Consider the following 22,153-nt stretch of genomic DNA (forward strand, 5'->3'; position numbering starts at 1 on the left):
ATAACAACTTTCTTTTTTTCCCCATAAGGAGGACAACTAGCACAAATCAGCTTAGAGTAAACTCATGAGCATTTGGTTGGGGCTACACCGACCGCAGTGCTCCAGGCACCAAAATAAGGAGTGGGCTATGCAGCCCACGTGTGTCTGCTTCCCCAGAAACAGAGAAAAGAACTTCTGTCCTGCTTCTGGGACTGTGCTGTTTGTTGCATATTCTCTTTGGCTCTATCCCCTTTGATTATTTTTAGTTCTTAATCTTATTACTTCACACTTCTGTACAACTGAGCTGAATAAGCTACTTATCCAGCCTCTAAGCTGAATCTATCCAGATCGTTTTGAATTTATTTGCTCCATTCCTCTGTATTTACTTTATCCGCCCTTACCAATTCTATGTCATTCGCAAATTTAGGTCAGTAAATTATAAAGTAAACAAAAACAGCCCTAATGCTTTGTTTTCTGGTATTCCCTTTAACTCCTTCCTGAACTGTTTTTGTATTTATAAGATTTGCTTCTTCAAGAAAAGTACTTCTTAGGGATTTCATATGCCTTTTCTGGTAAGGGAATGCTTGATGTACTTGCACACCAAACACTTCCAAAATCTCTGTTAAAAGAAGCACCAGGTTGCTCCCCCTTTCACCACCTGACTATGCACAGCTGTTCTCCAGGAGCCAACCAGAAGAAGGCAGTCACTGTAGCAGCACCCTAAGCCAGGCTCTGACATGGGTGTATTTTTGGTCTAGACAAATCACTTGACCTCCTGGGAGACAAGTTCAGCTTTTTAAGGATTATTTTTGCTAAGCAGACATGGTTCACATATCACACAGAAGCACAGGCTCTGTTGTCTTCATCCTTTGAATAAATTTGTTAATTTTTTTTGTTTCCTGCTTCCTCAATTCTTTTTCAGTTTTTGGTCATCAACATCTCCTGGCTTGCTGCTGCTTAAATAAAACATTCTCCCCTAGGTGATGCACAGTGACTCACGGAAAGGATGCTGTCACTTGACTCACTGCGACACGTTGCAGTTTCATCTCTGTGATTTTTCTCTGGTAGTTCCAAAAATGCAAACTAAGTCATGTAAATATACTTATAGTGCACCACTCAAAATACATCAAAACACTTGTTTGAAACTAGCATCAGTTTTTGTTTTACACCTCAGAATAGTCTCTTCTCTACACCAGTGTTATCAATTCTGCCTTCTAACATAGGAGTTAGCACTGAATGCAATAATATGCCTTTTTCCCTGAGCTGATATCTGTAAAGGATCAGACATGCACTTTCCACAAAGAATTTTTAAGCCTTCCTCCTCCATTTGGTGTACTGTGCTGAACACCTGAGTCACAATCACCAATTAGCAGCATTCTGCTGCCATGTGACATCTTCCCATATGCTCAATTACCTCACCAGCCAATTTTCTTCCTTATCTTATTTTTTTAGGTCAGACTCCTTGCAGGAGAACCCCATACTGTACATAACCTGAAACATCCCAGCCTTAGTGATTCCCTATAATTTCTACAGTCTGTTTTTAAGAACAAACCACATGCACTGGGCCACACAGCTTTTTCAGCACAGAAACTTCCAATCAGCCAACACATACTGGCTTATTTATGAGCTTCCCTGTGCACCTGCATGCCAGGCAAGCAAGATGGAAGGAGTGCTCTAATGAGGATTATCCTTGCCACCGAAGTTAGGTCTTAAGGGAGTCTGCTTAATCTTCATTTGTTATTTCTGGTGAGGAGTGGTGTGACACGTGGGTGACGCACACCCAGCTGCGTTCCCACCATGTTCTGGCAGCACTGCAGGAGGATGCCACCTGCACCAGAAAGTGCAGCCAGCACTTCTGTCCCTTCCTTCTTTTCCTCTTTCTTCCTTTCTTTCTCAACAGCCCAGCAGGGAAGCCCAGATGGCTATTGCCCAGTTGAGTACGTGGTAGGCATCCTGTTCCCTTTGGCTCCTACTACCTGGGTCCTCAATAGGTCCGTTCCTTATACTGTTCAAATAACTCCAGATGTCCCATTTTCTCTATTATAACTGATAATGGATATCTTAAAAGCCATTACATGTAAACCCACGTTGCATGCACTTACTCTGAGTGCCAGACTAAAGAAAGTTATCAGGGCTGCAAACAGGAGCAGTCTGACTGTCCAACAAGGTAGATAATTAACTGCAGCAACTTGGCAGAGTTCCCTATTTATTGTATTTTCATGCGTTTAATCCCTGGGTTATCAGTAAAACATGATCCAGCAGCAGCACAGGTTACACATTAAGGTAGACATTAGCAAGAGCCTGCCTCCTTGCTTCCAATTTTCTCTATTATAGTAACACCCTGCCTCTGTCTTTTGTTGTGCAGAGGTCATCTGGGGATTTATTCTGGAGTGCTGTTACTTCTAGGTGGTGGGAGCTGTCAGAGGTGAAAATGCAATGATCCCAGCATACATGAACGCTCCATTTTAAAATGCTGTCAGTATAGAGCCTGCTTAATAATAACGTGTAGAGCTCTTCAAAAGTAAAGCCTCTTATTTACCTCCATGGAAACTACAACAGAGACAATAAGCACAATAATACTGTTTGGGAGAGCAAATTTTCAGCTACAAAACTCTTTTTCAATATTAGCTCTGCATTTTCGCCAGTGATGAACAAAAGCCTGTATGCTGTGCTCATAAAAATCTGCACCAGTTGCTGCCACCACTGCTGAAACGCATCACTCACTGCCTCATTGTACACACATCCACTGTTTGGTCTCCTTAAACATTCAGTAAGTGAATGGTGAACCCTCCACTAAAAGGCTCCATATTGCTTTGTGCAGAGTGCCTGGGGCATCGCAGATTTTTCTTGCCACGCTTAAAATCCACATTCCTTTCCCTAATGAATTATCTCTCATTACCTCATGTTCAAGGGCCTGGTTTCTTTCCATAAGCAGCTCCACAAATTTTAAGTGAAACTTGGAGTTGGGGTGAAGGTGGGATAGAATTTATCTTAAAGAAAGAGAAGGTATTAGGGTATATTAAGGGTATATAAAGAAGTAAGATGTGGACTTGTGATACTAAAAAGAGGCAGTTGTCACAGCAAACCTGGAGAAATGCTTTTGGGGCAAATGCATTTTCAGGTAACTAGTGATAGGACAAGAGGAAATGTCCTTAAGTTGCACCAGGGGAGGTTCAGGTTGGATATTAGGAGAAATTTCTTCTCTGAAAGAGTGTTGAGGTATAGGCACAAGCTGCCCCAGGAGGTGGTAAAGTCACTGCTCCTGAAGATGTTCAAGGAAAAGGTAGATGAGATACTGAGGGACATGGCTTAGCAGACATGGTGGTGACAGGTTGATGGTTGGACTAAATTATCTTAGTGGTCTTTTCCATCCTTTATGATTCTATGATTCCTTACCTTTGTCTCCCCTGCAGCCTGAGCTCTTGCAGCAGCCATCCTTCCCCGGATGAGCATTGGTCCATCCATGCAGAGCCCATGCCCCATGGGACATTCCCAGCAGCACCCAAAAGATGCTTCTTGACTCCTGTGCCTGCCCTCTGAGGTACTGAGCAAAATGACAGCAGGTTAACATGTCAACCTTGGAAACCTCACTTCTGGGCACAGCACTTGGTGCAGGAAATCCATCTGAAACTAAGAGATTACATAGACAGAAAAGGGAAAAAATAAATACATTATTGGTGAGCTGTAAGGACACTGTGGCATTTCTAGCTGTACCATGTTCATAGAAATGGGTTTGCCTTAATGCAGCTTAATTCTTCTGCTAAATGCGATTTCTCTTGGTTAAAAAATGAGTTTAAAAGTTTGAAACCCAAAACAACCCAGAGAAATGAACTTTCTGCTTCAGAAATATTGTGTAAAAGTCTCTTTTTTTTTTTTTAACTTCCTAAATGGCATCTTCAATATCAATGTGCAAATTTTTTTGAAATCTTTTTACAGATTATTTTCTTAAATTAATTTCACTTATCAATAATCCTTAAAAAATGTAGCTGAAAGGCACAACAGCTATATTTTGTATTTTAAAATGAAAACAACTTTCACAAGGAAGTTGATAGTTCTACAAGGTAATAGAGTCATCATAATAAACTTCTACAGAGATTAGGATACCTCTCACTGAGAAACCAGCTATTTCACTTTGTTCATTTTCATCATATATTTTAATAAACTATAGATCACTATGAAGGAACTAATATGCTGGCGAAAACCAAATAGATTTCAAAAGAAAGATCCAGGACTGGCAGTAATTGAATGATGAACAGCTTGCAATACTAGAGGACAAATAGTAGATACGAACTTGCTACACCAAAGAAACAGCACCAGAGATGAGAGGCAAGCATTGTGCACTTCTGAAAGCAGGAATATTTTGTCACACTGTCATCAGATAAAATTTCTGATGTATAGTTAAATAACCTTTACTTTCATCCCTCCAGTGTAAAAGATGAAAATCTTTTAAGAGCGAAAGTCCCAAAGAAATGTAAATACAGTGTATTCACTACTGACATTTCAAAAGATTTTGCCCCACCAGTGGAGACAGCTATTCTCTATTATCAGGTTTCCTGTCAGTCATGTTGATTAAAGTTGATAAATACTGCAAGCCACTTGGGGTAGGCTAAAGGATACAAAAGAAAAATGTAACTTATTTGAAAAGGAACATATTTCCTGGGAAACGAAAAGCAGGCCATATTTGCTTGCACCTCAGTACTTTAAAAGAAAGTAAATTCCACTACTAAAAAAAATAATAATTTTCCTAGAAGTATTACATATTCATATACTGTAATAAATGTAATAGTTCTTTTCATGAACAAAGCAGTGTGATGTTGAAAAGTTAGCTCAGTTTCAGTGCATGCACAGCCATTATCATGTTTATCAAACTTGAGCAATAAATGGCATTTCTTTGAACCAGTTGCTCAAGTTTGAGGTCCAGCGATATCCCCAAGGGAAAATGAGTCTGAGTGCATCTGGAATACTGGGATGATTTTTCACAAGACTGAGGTCAGTCCAGAAAGCAAACTACATTTGGAAGTATACTATGTATATTATATATATATATATATATTTAATATGTAAAAGATGGGGTTATATATATTTAATATGTAAAAGATGGGGTTAATATAAATTCATAGGATCAAATCAGTTACTAATATTCTGATTGTCACTGCTTATGCATTATTTTCCAATCTTCCAGGACTCTTCAGCAGAAGTGACCATCCATTTCAGAGTTAATATTAGAAAAACACTTCTTTCTTGGTTGCCATAAAGGCAAGTAAAAAAGTAGTAACACTCTGGCAGGATGTGGTCAGTTGTACAAAAGTGGCCTACTACCTCTAGGAAGGAAAATTTATAAAAAAAATATAACCAAGTAAAAAAAATGTTGCACCTAAAATATTGGGAACAGCTGGAAGAAAAGCAAAGTCTGAATCCACAAGTACTTCAAGTTATGATCTTGCATCAGACTTCAGTAGAGATACTTACAGCAAAGCAGAAGAGAATGTGAATGTCCAGAAGCAACAACGATAAACCACAAAATATATTCCATGAAAACTATTTTCCCTGCAATGGTGATTTTTCCAGAAAAAATATTTTTCTAATTTGACCAAATATTTTATCTATATGAGTAGAAAAGATGGTAGAATCTAAGTTTGACTACTTGGAGAAAGATAATACTTGAGAGAAAGCTGAAATTCACTGTCTGAAGGAAGGAATGAAACTCCTGGTAATTGAATTTAATTTTCTATTTAAGAAAAAATCTTATGTATAAAATAAATGATTAATGAAATTCATTATGTGGCTATAAAAGTACTTCATGACCGACACATTTTTGGCTAATAGCATGAACTCAACTGCCAGCAGAATATATTCTTTTAAACTCTTAGGAATTTTTAAAAGGCCTGCAGGGCCTTAAAAATCTAAAATGATGTGGGTTTGGAAATTCTGAACTAAACCCACTTTGCAGCGGTATTTTAAGAACATCATATATGCATTTGCCTTTCTAAGTGTATTGTTTGGATATATATATTTTCTACAGCAGCTGGAATCATTGAAAATTTAATGCAATAAAACTACATTAAATTTCTGACAAATTGTAAAAGAAAGAAATCCAGTCCCACTCTCATGCTTCTTTGGGGTAAAGCTGAAGTTGTTTTTATAATCAGATTCTTCTTGAAGTGCACAGGGTGCCCAAATGAATGCATATATTTAAGAATCTCTGTCTACCACTGCAGAAATCTAGCTGAGATAATGAATATACCTTTTACAGCAGTTTTAATACAGCTACCTTGGGTCTCCTTATTTGTTCAGATACTTATCCATCATAAAATCACACTCCATAGAATCAGATTACAAACCCTGACAAGAATTCTACGCATGTGGCAAACTACACCATTATAATTAATTCAGTCAGAAAACCATTATATGTTAACAGAGAAGACGACTCTTCTCTGTTCTCTTCTCACAAAATTCTGGCATTTTCCTTAGACTTTAAAGAATTCTCAACAAAGAAGAGTTCTGTGATGCAGCAATATGAAATTAGTCAATATCTTATTTTGCACTGACTTGTCTTTATTCCAGTTTTAAAAAAATACTAAATGTTCTTAATACTGTAATCTATAGTTTTTATAGTTTTCATATCGCAATTTAGTCTACTGGTTGCAAAGAGAAACACCTGATGACTATCACAACCTAGAAATGACGGTACCCCTCTTAAAGGTTTCAGATGAAGCGAAGGGGATGACCCTATTACTCATTATTTCAATAGATACCATAGCAGGAAAATAATTTCTGCAACCTAGATTATCACTTTTAAAAGACAAACCAATGGGAACTATATTAGCAAGGCATTATTTGCCCAGGATCTATTATACTAGCTCGTTTATAGCAGAAGCTGGTAGTTTGCACAAGTCTTGACCCTTTACTGTTTGTTCAGAAATTCATTTTGCAATAAAAATGCAGTTGTTGTTTTTTTTTAAAAAAACTAAATTATAAGGCAGAAAAAAAGAAAATTTCAGTGGTGTAAGCTACTAGTCTACCAAAATAGCTTAAACCATTCATATCATAGAAGTAATATGAAGAGCACCTTGAGTGTTCAGAAGCAATTACGACAGTGATAACTGCAGATGAAATGAAGCAAAATGTGAAAAATTTATCTTCATGTACACTTTTCTACATAACAGAATGGCCTCCATTTATCTTACTTCTTTTTCATTAGACTGATTAGTTAACTGGCTTCAGAAGCAAAATATGAATGAGCTGACAAATTGTTCCCTTTGACTTTTGCACAGTCCAAGAGTAAATATCAGATTTAACATTTAATCATTTAAAATAGCTGATCTGACTACAAGTTAAGATGTGAATATATTACCCCAAATGTGTTGTCAGTACATACATGAGAATTTCGTCCCTAACATATGGATTCTTTAAATGCACTAAAAGTATAAACAAGTAGCAGCACCTTAATTTTACCATATTTATGACCGTACTGAATTCATATATAGTAAAAGACAGGAATCTACTTGGTCAACATGAGAAAAAAGTCTTACTGAAGAAAAAAATGAAAAAAAGGACTCACAGTGCAGGACATACTTGATGTGACAATGGAAATAGAATGCTTGTGCATTATTCACCCTTCCCCCCAGTTAACTACAATCACTAACTGGCATTTTCACAATACCTGATTTCATTTGCCTTCATTTTAAGAATTACTTGCCTTCATTTTAAGAAGGATCTCTGTGAGGACTCCAAGTGCAAGTCTACTAGCCTTATCTCTGGACACAAGAGATAAAACAAATCCTTATTATGTCAATGGAAAAATAAATGTCATTTCCTCATGCTGAGACCTGGCAAGCAGTGTCTGTGTTATTTAACAGAAGAATCATTAGAAAGAAACCACTAGGTTTTGACCCAGCTTGGGGATGTGATGGTAGTCTAATTTCTGCATGACTAATTCTGAGACATCTGGAAAGTCCTCACCAGGTGGACTTTTTTGCTCTTTGAAATTCAGAGTTTTCACAGATTTTCTCAAATGCAAATACAAATACATTAAAAATCCTTCCTGTCTTAAAATGATTTTTCCATCTGTATTATGTTATATATAACAGACTGTCATTTTTCCTTTAGCTTTTTGTATGTGCTTCAGACATGCAGAATTGTGTTTTGTATTATACATTGAAACATTTTTAGACAGCTTTTGACCACAAATTTCAACCTTCTCTTTGGCCAATTGAGCAACAGAGATGAATGCCCCCCACATGCAGCGTTTGGCAGGTATGAATCCTTTGGTTTGGCACTGTCTTATAATTTCAGTAGCCTTTCTAACACACCCTAATTGCGTTTGGCAGAATCTCATGATAGACTTTATTAGCATATGCTCTGTATGTCTAGGTACTTGGTGATCTCATCCTTCATTTAGCAATCATAGCCTCTGAACTACCAAGGAGTTAAGCCTTCTAAGACTCTTTTCTTGGCTTGCTAAAAATCTTTTAAAAAAGGTTTTGGTTGCAACCCTATTCCTTCAATCCCTCATGCATTGTCAAAAGAGCTATTAAAAATCTGTTACTGTTATAGAAATCTACAGGCTATCCTGGAATGCTCTAGAGCTCTGCCTTGAATTTAACTTACAAAAGATGCGTTCCAGTCTGATTGCTCCAGTCTGTGGTTTTCTGTATCATAAACTGAAAATTCTGTTTCTGTTTTCAGCATTATAATCTTAATTCCCCCACGAACACTGGAAACTGGGCTGACTAAACAGATACTTTCCAGGCCTGTTTTCATTTCCTTTCACTGCATCTCACTTGTCCAACATCTTCTGTTTCTGATCTCCTGCTATTTTAATTCCCTTCCCTCAAATTCCTTTTCCTGACATTTTTACTGTCTATAATCTGATATTAAAACACACACACACAAAAACCAAACCAAACAAACAAAAAAAAAACCACCCAACCTCACAACCTCTTAATATAAGTGTACAGTTCTCTCCTCTGCTTCTCAGAGAGAAACACATGAAGGCTGGAGGCTGCCTGGCCAGCACAAGGAGAGGAGACAGAGACAGCTGAACTCATATTTCTGCAGGTGAACTCTGGAAAAAGATTTCATAGCCTTCTGACTCTGCACACGTCCTGAGGATCTTGTTCATAAATCTTTTGAGAATTTCTTTTTTTAAAAAATATGTTTTAGGTTTTATACCATTTATCACCATGATCTCAGCTGGGGCCTATGTGTGTTACTGGGTTGCAGCACTGAGGGAACTACGCTATCAACAGAGAATATTTTTGTTCTGAAAACACACAGGCTCTGCTCCACTGCTAAATGGGGAAAATTTCTCATGAATGAAATCCAGTTCAAAAACATTTGTACAGAGTAACCTCTGGAACAAGCTCAAAAGAAAACTACTCCAACAAATAGGCACGCACCGTGTTTAAGACGCATTTTCCTCACCCTCACCCTTCCTTTCTATTTTAAAGAGGAGTTGCTTTTATGCTGATCAGCTTTTGCTTCTTCCGAAGCCTACACCACAGTTATCAGACAGTCAGTTTGCAGGCTGAGTGGCGCACACTGCAGAGTCCCATGGTGCCCTGAATTCAGCTTCCTGCCTTGCCAAGTACCAATGCAGCTGCACTCAGGAGGGAAAGAAGTTCTCTGCCTATACAAATGGCTGTTGCTCGGAGCCCTCACATGGCAACAGCCTGCCACCAGGAGATGACAAAAATACACAGGCAGCATGGATAAAAACCAACTGCATTCACATTTGCCCTTTCTCTTCCTATTTCCCAGTATCTGTGCAGAAGTTCTGGTTTTTGACAGCAGAGATGTTTGTTAAGTATGTCATACTGAACTATAATCAACATACGTAAGATTTCTAGAGACAATGTTTTCATCATAAAAAGTAACATGATATACATGGAAGGACCTATCTTAAACTACTACAGGAACTGAACAAGCATAGTCCCTGTAGAAACAAGACTGCTAACAGCTGAAACGCAAAGTGCCCAAAGCATAAAATCATAAAGGTTGGAAAAAAACACAAAGATCAATTAGTTCAATCATCAACCTATCACCACATCCCCTAAGCCATGTCTCAGTGACACTTCTATCCTCTTCTTGAAGACCTCCAGGGAGAGTAATTCTACCACCTCCACAGGCACCTTGCGTCAATACATTAACATTCTTTCTGAGAATTATTTTTTCTTAATATCTAATCTAAGTTCAAGCACAAAAGATTTCCTAATATTGGTATTTTACAAATTTACTTACAGATTTCTGCCTAGAAAGGATACTTATACAGATTATACTAATTTGAATAACTTGCAAGTGGGTTGACCTTGTGTTTGCTATGAAAAAAAAATTACACTTCTGCAGTAGAAACAGAAGAATTACAAACTAAAGCAAAACATATTTATGATTTTTTTCAGTATTTTCTCTTTTTTTTCCCTGCACTTTTAAAATGCTTTCTTACTTAAATTTTCAGGGATTCTTAAGGATATTTTTTTTAAAGTGGTATTCTGACAACAATGGGCAGGGAAAGTGGAGTTTTGATCAGCTTCTCTTGAGACAACTTTCAGAAGTCTTTTTTTTTTTTTTCAAACCTTAGTATGAAAAGTTCTGTAAGGGAAGAGGCTTCATAGGACTTCATAGTCTCCATATATTTTTTTGAAAGTACAGTTAAACCACAAAATAGTACCCAAGAGGTAAAGGCAAAAGGTTACAATACTTACGAAATGCATTGAACAATTAGGCTGGCAAAAAATAATATCATCCTGAAACACCAGACTGATGGATATCACATTGCTTTTCTATCCTCATTTTGCATTGCTGTTTTTAACAACATCCAATGTCTTTTTTCCTGCTTTATTATTTCTACATGTGTACTTTCTCCATGCATATTTTCCTATAATACTTGAAAGTAGTACAGGAAGTACATACGCAGTGAACTCATGCAAGGAACAAAAAAAGAATGGTGATTGAGCACTTTAAGTTCACCCACACCTAAACTAAAAGCAACTGTACATGTATACTGAAGACGTAAACAGCTCTTACCACTTGGAGTGAAGTAATGTATAGTTTTAGCATAATTTAAAGGTGAACACAAGTCTTTCAGGAGGCTTTTATCTGTAAAATTCTCCAGATTCAGGTAGTGGAACACTTAATAGAAAAACAAGAAATGTGGCATTTTAAAAATTTCATTCAGTAGCTAATTTGGTATATTGTTTAAAGTATCAGGATTTAATTGGTTGCAAGCAGCCGCCAATTAAGAGAGGTTTGCGATATAATATGCCACCTAGAAAATAAGCAATGAAGAACAACAACCCTTCTAACATTTATGTGCTGGTCCTACATTAGGCCCTACTTCTTCACAACTACCAGAAATAGAAAAAAAGTTTTCCAGCACACATTGACATTTTTCACAAATAGTATGTTACATTTTATATTAGTACAGCTGGTATGTGCCTTGATAATGATACCATTTGAGAGCTGTACTTCATTCACTCAGGTTCATATTTAATAGGCATCAGAGATCATAGAAATTTTATGATATAATGCAATAGATTACCACACCAAGTGAAATTACCAACGTTAGAAATTAACTACACCTTTATAGCAGAGACTCTCGGGATAAAAAAAAATGAAGCAAAATGCAACGCACTGAAATAAATTTCATGTTTACTAAAAATCTGTGTGAATAATGTGTTTAATATGCTCTTATATTCATCTAAAATGAGAACAAACAAAGTAATGCATTTTCTAGAGAGGCTTAACATAATCATTTCCTTGAGAATGCTAAATTTATCTTTAACCTGTTTTCTCCAATTATACTCATTGATGTGTAATGGAAAAAAAAGATCAACCCTCAGAATTAGTTTTTACAGCATCACTGTGGTCCCAAGCCAAAAAAACAAGGCAGGATGCATTCCTGCTTTTTTCCCAAATAAAAAGAAAACACTTCCACTGCTGAATAAAATGAACACTTTAAATATGAATGTGTTTGTCAAGAGCTGGAAAGTCAGTGTTGAAATGCTGCCAATTTCTGTGACAAATGCTGTTATCAGGAATGTATGGGAATTAACAAAGCAAAATAAAGCTTTAATATGCTGATTGCCTTGCTTCTTTCCTGAGCCAGAGAAACCTAGGCTATTTTATAACATACAGCTACCCTAAAACCCTCAACATGTACTGTAAAAGTGCATGCCGATGCCCTGTTGCTACCTAACTACCCTGACATTTCGAGAATGAGGAAAACCTCTTCCTGACAAATCTCATCTCCAACTTACCGTGATTGTACCTCCAACTCCAGTTGCAGCAGTCCTCCAGTTTCTCTCCAGCACCTGCCGCCAGGTGAAACCTTTTCCTTACTCCTAAGGAAAAGAGCAGACAGACAAAATAAATAAAATTAAATAAAAAAATCTATCAACTTAATTTCCAGAACAGCAGTCCAAAAGAAGAACCTAAATACAGTAAACTCAGCACCAGGTCTTCCCAAAAAATGAAAAAGTGCAATCTTGTGGAAAATACAGTTAAGACTACATGTTAACAACCTTGTCTAAAGTGTTCTACAGTCAAACAAATACACATGGCATGAAAAAGATTTCAAGGTATGTCACAGTGAAGACAGAGTTTTGGTAGGTCAGTCTTCAGAAGAGATCATTATTACATGGCAGTAGGTGGATTGAGGTGCCTCTCAAACACTCAGTTCTCAGCCACAGCTGAAAACCTTGTCATCATACCACCAAGGTTAATAATCAGTGTTTTTTGTAAGAACTTTCACTGCTAACCTTTGACCTCTATTTTTCCCCCATTCTGGTAGTAAAACAAACAAAGATGGAACATTTTTAAAATTAAAGCCTGTCCTTCTAATGAGTAAGTTTGAAAACATTTGAAAAGATGGAATTACGCCTTATATTCTTAGAGGAGAAGATGGTCAACATTAAGGTAATGCCCGAATGAAAAAGTTATTTTCTTTTTAATTTCTTCCATCTCAGCTGTGATTCGAAGTCTACAAAAGATCTCTTGGTCATAAAGAAATGATGAAGTTTGCAATACTAAGGAAATATGATAATCTACTTTTAAGACAACAAACTGATTATTGTAGGAACTTTCACATTGACACAGTCTTCTGTGCACATCTTCTCTGCAAGAGCAGTGTTTTCCAAATAAATACATTATTATATTCTTATATTCAAATATTCTTAGTGAATCTCTGCTAATAGGAATTAATTTAAGTAACACTATGCCTTACTGTCTCTTGTGTTGAATACATGTTCTAGAATAGGGACTGTGGTTTGCAGAAAAGAAAATGTGATGTCCATATATAGGAAATATTTTGTAGCTGTGTGCCTATTTTTGCATATATAGAAGAAAATCATCCCAAGTAACCAAATTTGGAGGTCAAACTGTTGAATGCATTCTTTACAAGCAACATCAAAATTTAGCAGCACATTTTTCAAAATGTATGCAGAACAATGACTGAAAAGAAAACTATCCTCTAGGAATGACATAATGCTTTTGTTATTTTGTTAACACTGGTGACAACAAATGGCTATAGAAAATGCTTTGATCAAGTATTTTACAGCAAAATGCCTGTTAATGATTCTAAAAAAGTAAGCACATCTCTTGCAAATTAAAAGAAAATAGTTCATCTATAATACCTGTAATTCAAAAAAATAAGAAAAATCAAATAGTAGTTTTGATCACTGTTGTATTTTGCTTAATGCATCATATTAATCAGCATATGCTACGCTGGTAGCCTGGTACAAAACAAGGACTCTCAGTTGTGAAAATCATACAAATAACCAATACACCACAATGCTCCACAATATTCTCCCAGCACAGCAGAATTATCTCAAAGCATCAAGACTTAAAACACTTAATTTTACTGCTCTTATCAACCAGAATGAAAAAGTCTATCTCAAATTAATTAACATTGGTGATGATAATAAAAATTTAAAAAAAAGTTTATTTCAGATAAAAAAGAAAGTTGCCATTGAATATCTGTGTCAGAGTTGAACAGCATTTCTCAGGTTTTACTAAAATGTACTCTTGGTCATGAGGATCTACTCCTTATTTCTTACTGCGTGGCAGACTTGTGGCCAATAATTTCTAGCTTATGTGTGGTTTTCACTTCACTACAGTGAGCTTCATTGTATTTTAAGTAAGATATAGTCTGAATCTAGAGTATTATTCCTTCAAGAGTATGTAATCATGGAGTATGATTAAATTAATTTTTAATTTCTTACAAAACTTATAAAATCAACAAGCATAAAAAAGACATTACACCAGCATTCTTTCTTTGTAAGCCCTGCCTTTTCTATTTTCTCCCAGTACAAATCTACATGTACGCAGAAACGTTATTTTGTTCTAAGGTTAAGAAGTATTTTTATTAAGAGATGAGTATTTTATGAATGCTTGAACTCCGTTACATACTATTTATTTGTATGAAATATAATCACTGCTGAACAAAAATTCCCCAGACTCTTATGCAGCTGATTTACTTTTTTAAAACAGTGTGTCAACAGATTCAGATGAACAGAACTTTCTTATCAACGTTGGCAGACTTTCATTCACAGCACAAGATAAGAAAAAAGGAGCTATATTATAATTGTTTCAAATTGTAGTTTATACTAACTCACCCTCCTCATTCTATTCATTCTGTTGCCAAGTTAAAAAAAAATGAGCATAAATAAATCTGTATGGTGCTGTTCTGATCTGTCAGCACAGTTTGTTAAAAAAAAAAAAAAAAAAAGGTGATACAGTAGCAAACGAAGGATTAATTTGCCATCACCTCTTTAGCTCCAAAATCACCTACATAAAGTAGAATTCAGATCTACAGGGCTGCTCCAAAAGTAATGCCTCTAATTTTATTATGTTTGCCCACAACATCAGAGGCAGATACTGCTGGTGTGGCAGTAGAGGATGACCCATCCCACCAATACTCCGTTATATTTTGTTGTCATGTGCCGCAGAGGGGCAGTGTGACATGGAGATGCATGTGAAGCAAAGGGATGGAATTCCTCATAGTAAATCTGAATAATGTGTTTTATGTTCAAAGTATTTTAACAATTTTCCATTTTAGATCTCACTTCCCAAAATACGAATACATGGATTTTTTTTTTTTTAAATAGATTTTTAAGCAAAGAGTTTTGTAAATGCAGTCATTTTGATACAACAGTTTTCTGGATTACTTTTCTGGATCGATTTGAATTTATTAATTCATCCACTGCAGATGGCTTTTGCCTTTTCTGTTTTCATTTGACTGCTTCCTTCTCCTTTTTCATCCCTCCTTATGCTTCCCTGCTTTTCAGCGTTGACATACATACACGCTCAAATCTCATAAAGTAATGTCTAAATCCACTGAAAATCACATAAGCCCTTCTCCTGTCACACATACCAGAAATTTTAATTCAACAGGTTAAATGTCACCTACAATACACAGAATATTTTTTCAATCAGCTAAATGTTCAAAGACTATGGTGACATAGTGTTGTCCCTATAAACTACTACTCCTCATAATAAAATATATAAAATGAAAGCTTTACACACTTGTGTTAAATTACTTAATTTGTACATCCTAAGACTAAAAATGATTAAATATTAGTACGTTAGCACTTCGAGGGGCTTCTTAGGGATGTTACAGTTCCTGAGCTTCCTTCTTGTTCAGTCTAAAATAGGATTTAGAAAATTTTATTAGAATTTAGATGGGTTCAAAATCTCCATATATGAGCTGTACTTTTACTGATTCATTCCATGAATTTCGTGTTGAATTTTTATGTGACACTTGATCTTCCCTGTTCTGATGGGATAATGTAAATTTCCAATGAAGATTAAACACAAATGAGTATGAAATTGATTTATTATAATAAGTGAAATTGAGGTCTGAGGTCCTTCTTCTCTTTTCTTTCTTACCCCCACCCAAACTAAGACTGTCTGATGAAGGTTTTTTTTTTCTTTTTGTAGTATTTTCCAAATAAAATTTAGAGCACTATTTTCAATTACACATTGGAAGTTACATGAAACATTGTTCCAAACTTGTTTAATTTAATGTGCACAAGATAATTGTTTGAATAGTTTAACATCTATAATTACATTGTTGTGGAGCCAACATATTATCTGACATGATTCCTTCAGAATTCAAACTCATTATCAATTTAATAGAGAAACTGGGAAACAACGTCTGTCAAAATCTTGTCTCACATCTCTACATTGGAATACTTATTCTAAAGATGTTATGCAGAATACCATTGTAAATGTAGATGCAGGAAATTTTTTTTGGTATCACTCTCAGATGCAATCTTATTGCCACACAGAGGTGGTTCATCCTCAAAACATTAGATTTAGCTTCACATTCTGAAACAATTCAAAAGAATCAAAGCTCCTTGATACACATGAAGGCTGACCCTACTGTGCTTCTGTACAGTCAAAATCATTTCCACTGCCTGGTTTTATGCATCACAAAAATTTAGAAAACTGTTTTGCCTACAGAACAACATTGAATGGTGAGCCAATGCCAGCTGTACCATTCCAGTTCAGTTGATTAAAGACCATACCTAAAATGGTAAGAAAATTGAGTACCTGTATAATACTGTTTTGTTTCCCAACAGAGTGAGAAAAATCTTCCCTTCTTAGCACATATTCCACCACCAATGCAGATGGACATGTACATGAGACGATGCACCCTAAAACAACTGCTATTTATGCCTCTAACAGTCACAACACGTTTTCTAAAATACTCAGAAATACTTCACTTTTGTCTAAGATGTTTAAGCAGAAATTCCATCAATTCCACGGGATTCAGCACGCACTTTACCTTAAGTGAACAATAGGAAAACACGGTGTCACAAGGATTGCTGGTCTTCTAACCTGTTGCATTAGAAGATGTTATTGAGCCCAGAAACCTATAACATCAGTGGATAGACCCACAAGCTGTATGTACTCAGTACCTGTTGTCATTTTAAGGTGGAGTTTCCATGTTATATCCAAGAAAACAGGAAGAAAAGAGATTACTTGCATGGAGAGCCAACCTGTGAAATTGGCACTTGCCTTAGCCAATTTATTTTTTCTCTTAATTCCATTAACTCGATCACTAATAGACCACTGACAGATGAAGATCACACAGTTTCCATCCCTTTGAATGCTACCTACAGAAATTTGAAAAGGCTGCATTAATACCATAAAGTACAATGGCTTTTGATGAACAATAATCTGGCAAATTTACTTCTGCAGCTAACTCCCTTGCCTACTGTTTGAACAAGAAAATGCTGTTTGGAAATGTTAAGTTTTAAAGAGCAGCTACAGCACTGGGCACAGTATTTATGCTTCTTGGAACAAAGTGTTGGAATCAATACTGTCATTTCTAAATGCAAAAGACTTGTATTGAAAGAGAGATGAGAATGCAAGTACAACCCCCCCCAGAATACACTCCTTAATCTCCTTGCTGGTTTTTAAAAGGGTTTCAGATTTTCTCTTGTAACATTCACCAAAGTTAGGCCATAAGAAGTCAAAGTAATTTAGATCCAATCTCTTTTCAAAAATGAAATGAACAGAAGTTTTATTAAAAGGAAATGAAGAGGAAATTGAACTTTCATATTTCATGGTGCAATTGTGATGACAGAAAACAATATTCGTCGACAGAAGTTTAGAAGATATTTATATGTCTGTGCTGCCACACAGGGGGAGTTGTGTCACAATAGAGGGCAGGTAATTTTTAAAAATATAATGGTGCTGCAAGTCAGATTACTTGATGGTTATTCCAATCAAGTTCAGAATATAAAACTTTTTACATTCTTTTGGTCAAGAATGAGAAACAAATTGAAATGAGTAAATTATGAGGAATTTTCACTCGAGATCCTTATGGGTAATGCAAATTTCATCTGTATAAAAGCTGCACGGTGCTGTATTCCATGCTATATAAAATTAAATTGCTTAAACTGAAATCGTAAGTCTGTGGAAGACAGGTAATATAATGGAAATGTCATAATTCTGCTGTGCTGAACAGCTAGGATGAAAAGAAGAAAATGTAGAGATACAGGTGTGAATTACAGTGTGTCACCACAGAAGAAAAAAAAGAGAGATTTGCATTTAGTCTTAAAATTTAATGGTTCCATAGTTAATCCAACTGTAAGGAAAGCACTGGCTTGAGAAGATGACTCATGTTCAGAGGCTTCTCCTTGTAGGCAAGAGCTCCATACTCTCCTCTGACTGAGCACACAGTTAAGTCATCTGAAGTTTATATACACTCTATAAGATACTGCTGCTAATAATCCTTATACACTACAGTCGATACTTAGGCACAAATTTTCCAAAACACCCATTATTTTTGATCCCTACCACTTCAGGCTCCTGACTGAAGTATTTTTTAGAAGCAGTACAAGGTATGTGACTGGGAAGAAGTGATCTGTGTGACTCAGTCTGGGCCACTTCAAAATAAACATCTGAGAAGACTGTCATCCTACAGATAAATGTAAGCCACAGTTATTTCCTCTTACTCCAAAGTAGTACAGCCAAAGAATGCTCATATACAACAGGAGAAAGGAATGATATTTCATTCTCCCACTTTTTTTTGTGATACAGTTGCAGGTAAAGCACTTAGCTTAAAAAACAATCATTTTAAATTTTCCTACTGGGGGGAAAAGAGGAAGTTCAAAGATAGTTTTAGCCTTAATATTACTACAATACTACAATATTGTCTAATAAAGGTTAAAAATATTCTTTAATGAGAGAAGAGAGAAACCTATTCTATGACTCACACAATTCAACAGAAAATACTGTACTCTCTAATGCACATGTATAACACCATTATAGCTGACAGAGGGAAAGAATCTATATACAATCAAGGTTTACCATTGCAAATACATCTTACTAATTCAATTTATAGTGTGCACCTTGAAAGAGCTTTTTATAGATATCATCATGTTTTCCAAATACATAAAATATTCCTAATAAGCTTATGCTGAAAAGAAATAGCTATCAACTTCATAACTATTTCAACTCTTATAATAGTTAGGGGTATCTGACAGCCAATGGTGAATAACGTCAAGAAAGAATTGTATTTTTCAACAGCTGCTGGTCATGAAGTTCCAGATAAAAATGCTACATGATAGTATAACTATTCCTTGACACAGTTGTGGGTTAATTACCTTTTATGAGCACTATGAAAATGCTGGAAACCAATGCATCAGCTGTTACACTGATTTGACCATTTAGTAAATGATGTTGATTAACAGAGAACATGAAGAATCACATCAAAAATTAATACTCAAGACTTCCAGAGTAGGCCATATATGCAGATCAGAACACGATTACAGCTGAAAATAACCAGATTGACACAAAATAATAAAAATACTTTTAAAGATTATGTGAAAAGGAAATTAACCTGGAGAAGTGGAAGCACTTCTATTGCAAATTATTTTGAAAGAAATGAGTGGGAATAGATTTTCAAGTTCTTTCAAATGTGGAAGAATATCGTATGCAGCATGCTCAGACATTTTAAGACCATCAGACATCATTTGTCAATTGCTGTTTTCTGAGGACTCTGAAAAATTTCCACAAAAGAATGGATTTCCACATACTGCTCTGAACTGTGAGCACAGTCAGCTTAAAAGAATATTTTTCAAATTTAATTTAATTTGCATGTGAGAATCCTGCATGCTCAGACTGAGTTTATTTAGTAATGAACTTTATTTTCCCATTGAATCTTTAAGCAATGTTATCTTAGATATAGTATTTACAGAAGTATAGGATGGAGTCTAAGGTGATATGGGAATTTTGACTAGAATGAGGATAATTGAGTGATTGTCCTGCAGTGTTTGGACAGCGAATGTTATATAGCTGCTATAAAATGACAGAGCTCCTTATTAAGCTCTTTTTCATACAAAGCTTTCAAAATACTCAGATACATACACTCAGAGACAGGAAGTAAAAATAAAAACATACAAAAGATTTAACAAGAATTTAAACACTCCCTACATTATTAAGAAGGAGACCACATTCTAAATTCCCCTAATATGTAATTAATTCCAAGCATGAGGAATGTCTTTAACATCTCAGTCAAGGTTTTTCTATTTGTAAATTATGAGGTGTTCAGCACTCTCTGGGGATTGAGCTTTTAATCACACAGATGTCCATTATGAATTCTCTGTTTGCTTAGTAGTATAATAGGAGAACTCACAGCATCTTTGTGCTATAATAAATCTGCAAGCTCAGACAGAATGCTCATGATCGCCTTCTAAATTCTTTCAAGGTCATTCTATGTGATTTCATGCTACATAACATCCTTTCTCAGTCCATTTCACACTGAGAAAAGATCATGATAAACATTGATTTTTCCCTGCTGGTATACCTGAATTCCACCACGTTCCCCTCCCCCTACACTCTGATACACCATTTTCAACTCATTTGATTCTAAGCTGCTGTGTAGACATCTTAAAATTCCAAAAAACAATTAGGATAAGGGAAGAGAAGCTGTATTAGAAGAATGAGGAAATAAATAAGTAAATAAATCAGTGACTTCAAGTAAAAAAAAAAAAAAAAAAACTGGTAATGGTAATGGAAATAGAGTAAAAATAACCTAAAATAAAAGAACTCCACAAAACTATACACCAACAATTCAGGAGTAGAACTAATAAAATATGTAGGGTAAAAAAATTATCTGAACAAAGGATTACATAAAATATGCTCCAAAACTATGTTCTGCAAATGCACATAGAAATGTACTTCATGTCACTGCAGACTGTAAATGTTAAAACAGGTGGTGAAAATTTAGTCCCAGAGTTCGACATGTCTGGGTTAGGACACGTCCTTCACGAATTATTCACCATCAGAAAAAAGATACAAATGCCTGCAAGAGCATATTCTCAGACCTAGATGTGGTTCCTCAAGCGTTCTGGCATGAAAGGAGTGCAGAAGGTGCTAATAATACTTTTCTCATGAGAAAGAAAGAGGATTCCTAAAAGAAATATTCACAGGCACAGGCAAAAATTAGCCGTCTGATTTCTACTGAATTTTATTGCCTCAGGTGACTCATTATCTCAATGACTTCTGTCTGTGTAGAGATTTAAGATTAATGGATTAAATTCCCAAAATTCTTGGTGAATTTATTAGCTAATATGATACTGCTTTGCCATTTGATTAAAAATGGTTGAGAGCCCATTATAAAGACCAGTTACCTTCATGTAGCCTCAATAACCCTTACTGAATGCTTAGAATTGACAGGGACAGCATCGGTTTCCTAGAAGTGCCTCTTATGTCGGCTATGATTTAACAGATTATTTTCACTTAGTGCTACCAAAAGTCTGGAGTTTTCTTCTTTTCTATCCAGAAACCCTGTTTGGATAGAATTTAAAACCCTCAAAGTTGTCAAAATGCTACTCTGTATACTGTGCAGTAATATCTGCTTTCTAACCAAACAGCAGTGAATACAATTGCTGTTGATCAAGCAAGATGCCAATTTGGTTTGCAACAATGTGCCATAGCAATTAATATTTATCCTTTGAACTTATCTCATGATTTGACTGTACAGAAACAACAGTACAAGGCTGTGTCCCCAGTGAAAAGTGATCAATTTTCTATTGATTCCCAAAACATATCAACAAACAAAACACTCCTTTTAAAGAGCTTTAAGCTGAAAACACACCAGAGCAGACAGATCTGGGGCTTCGATATGATAAATTTATACAATGACAATAGGAAATTCTAACTCTGCCAGCCACATGCTAAAATTCAGCTCAATGTATTCCATGCTTCATAGAGCTGAAATCTGAGAGGGCTCCTGGGTGCTGAGAGCGTACTCAATGAGTTGATGTGTGCAAAGAGTGCTGGTGTGTCCCACTACAACAGCATAAATTTAGGGATGGCCGCATCATTGTAGATGGTTCAAGACATGGCTGGGTGGGGCGCTGAGCAGACTGATTTTGTGGGTGGCAACGCAGTCCACACAAGGGGCTGGAGCTCAATGATCTTTCAAGGTCTCTTCCCACCAACGCCATTTGATGATACCATGAATTTGGCTTCAGCAATGATGGCTGATGCATGACTTTCCCTGTCTAGATAACCCAGGAAATCATATTCATACTCACAGTAACTTCAATGTAAATAAAGCAATGCTAACAAAATAAATAAATAAAATGTATTTAGCTCAACCATTTTTGTGAGAGAGTTGTTTTTCATATTTTAAACCAGATTAAAATTAGATTAAAAA

This window comes from Gallus gallus, chromosome 11 (assembly GCF_016699485.2).
Source record: "Gallus gallus isolate bGalGal1 chromosome 11, bGalGal1.mat.broiler.GRCg7b, whole genome shotgun sequence".
Taxonomy (NCBI): Eukaryota; Metazoa; Chordata; class Aves; order Galliformes; family Phasianidae; genus Gallus; species Gallus gallus.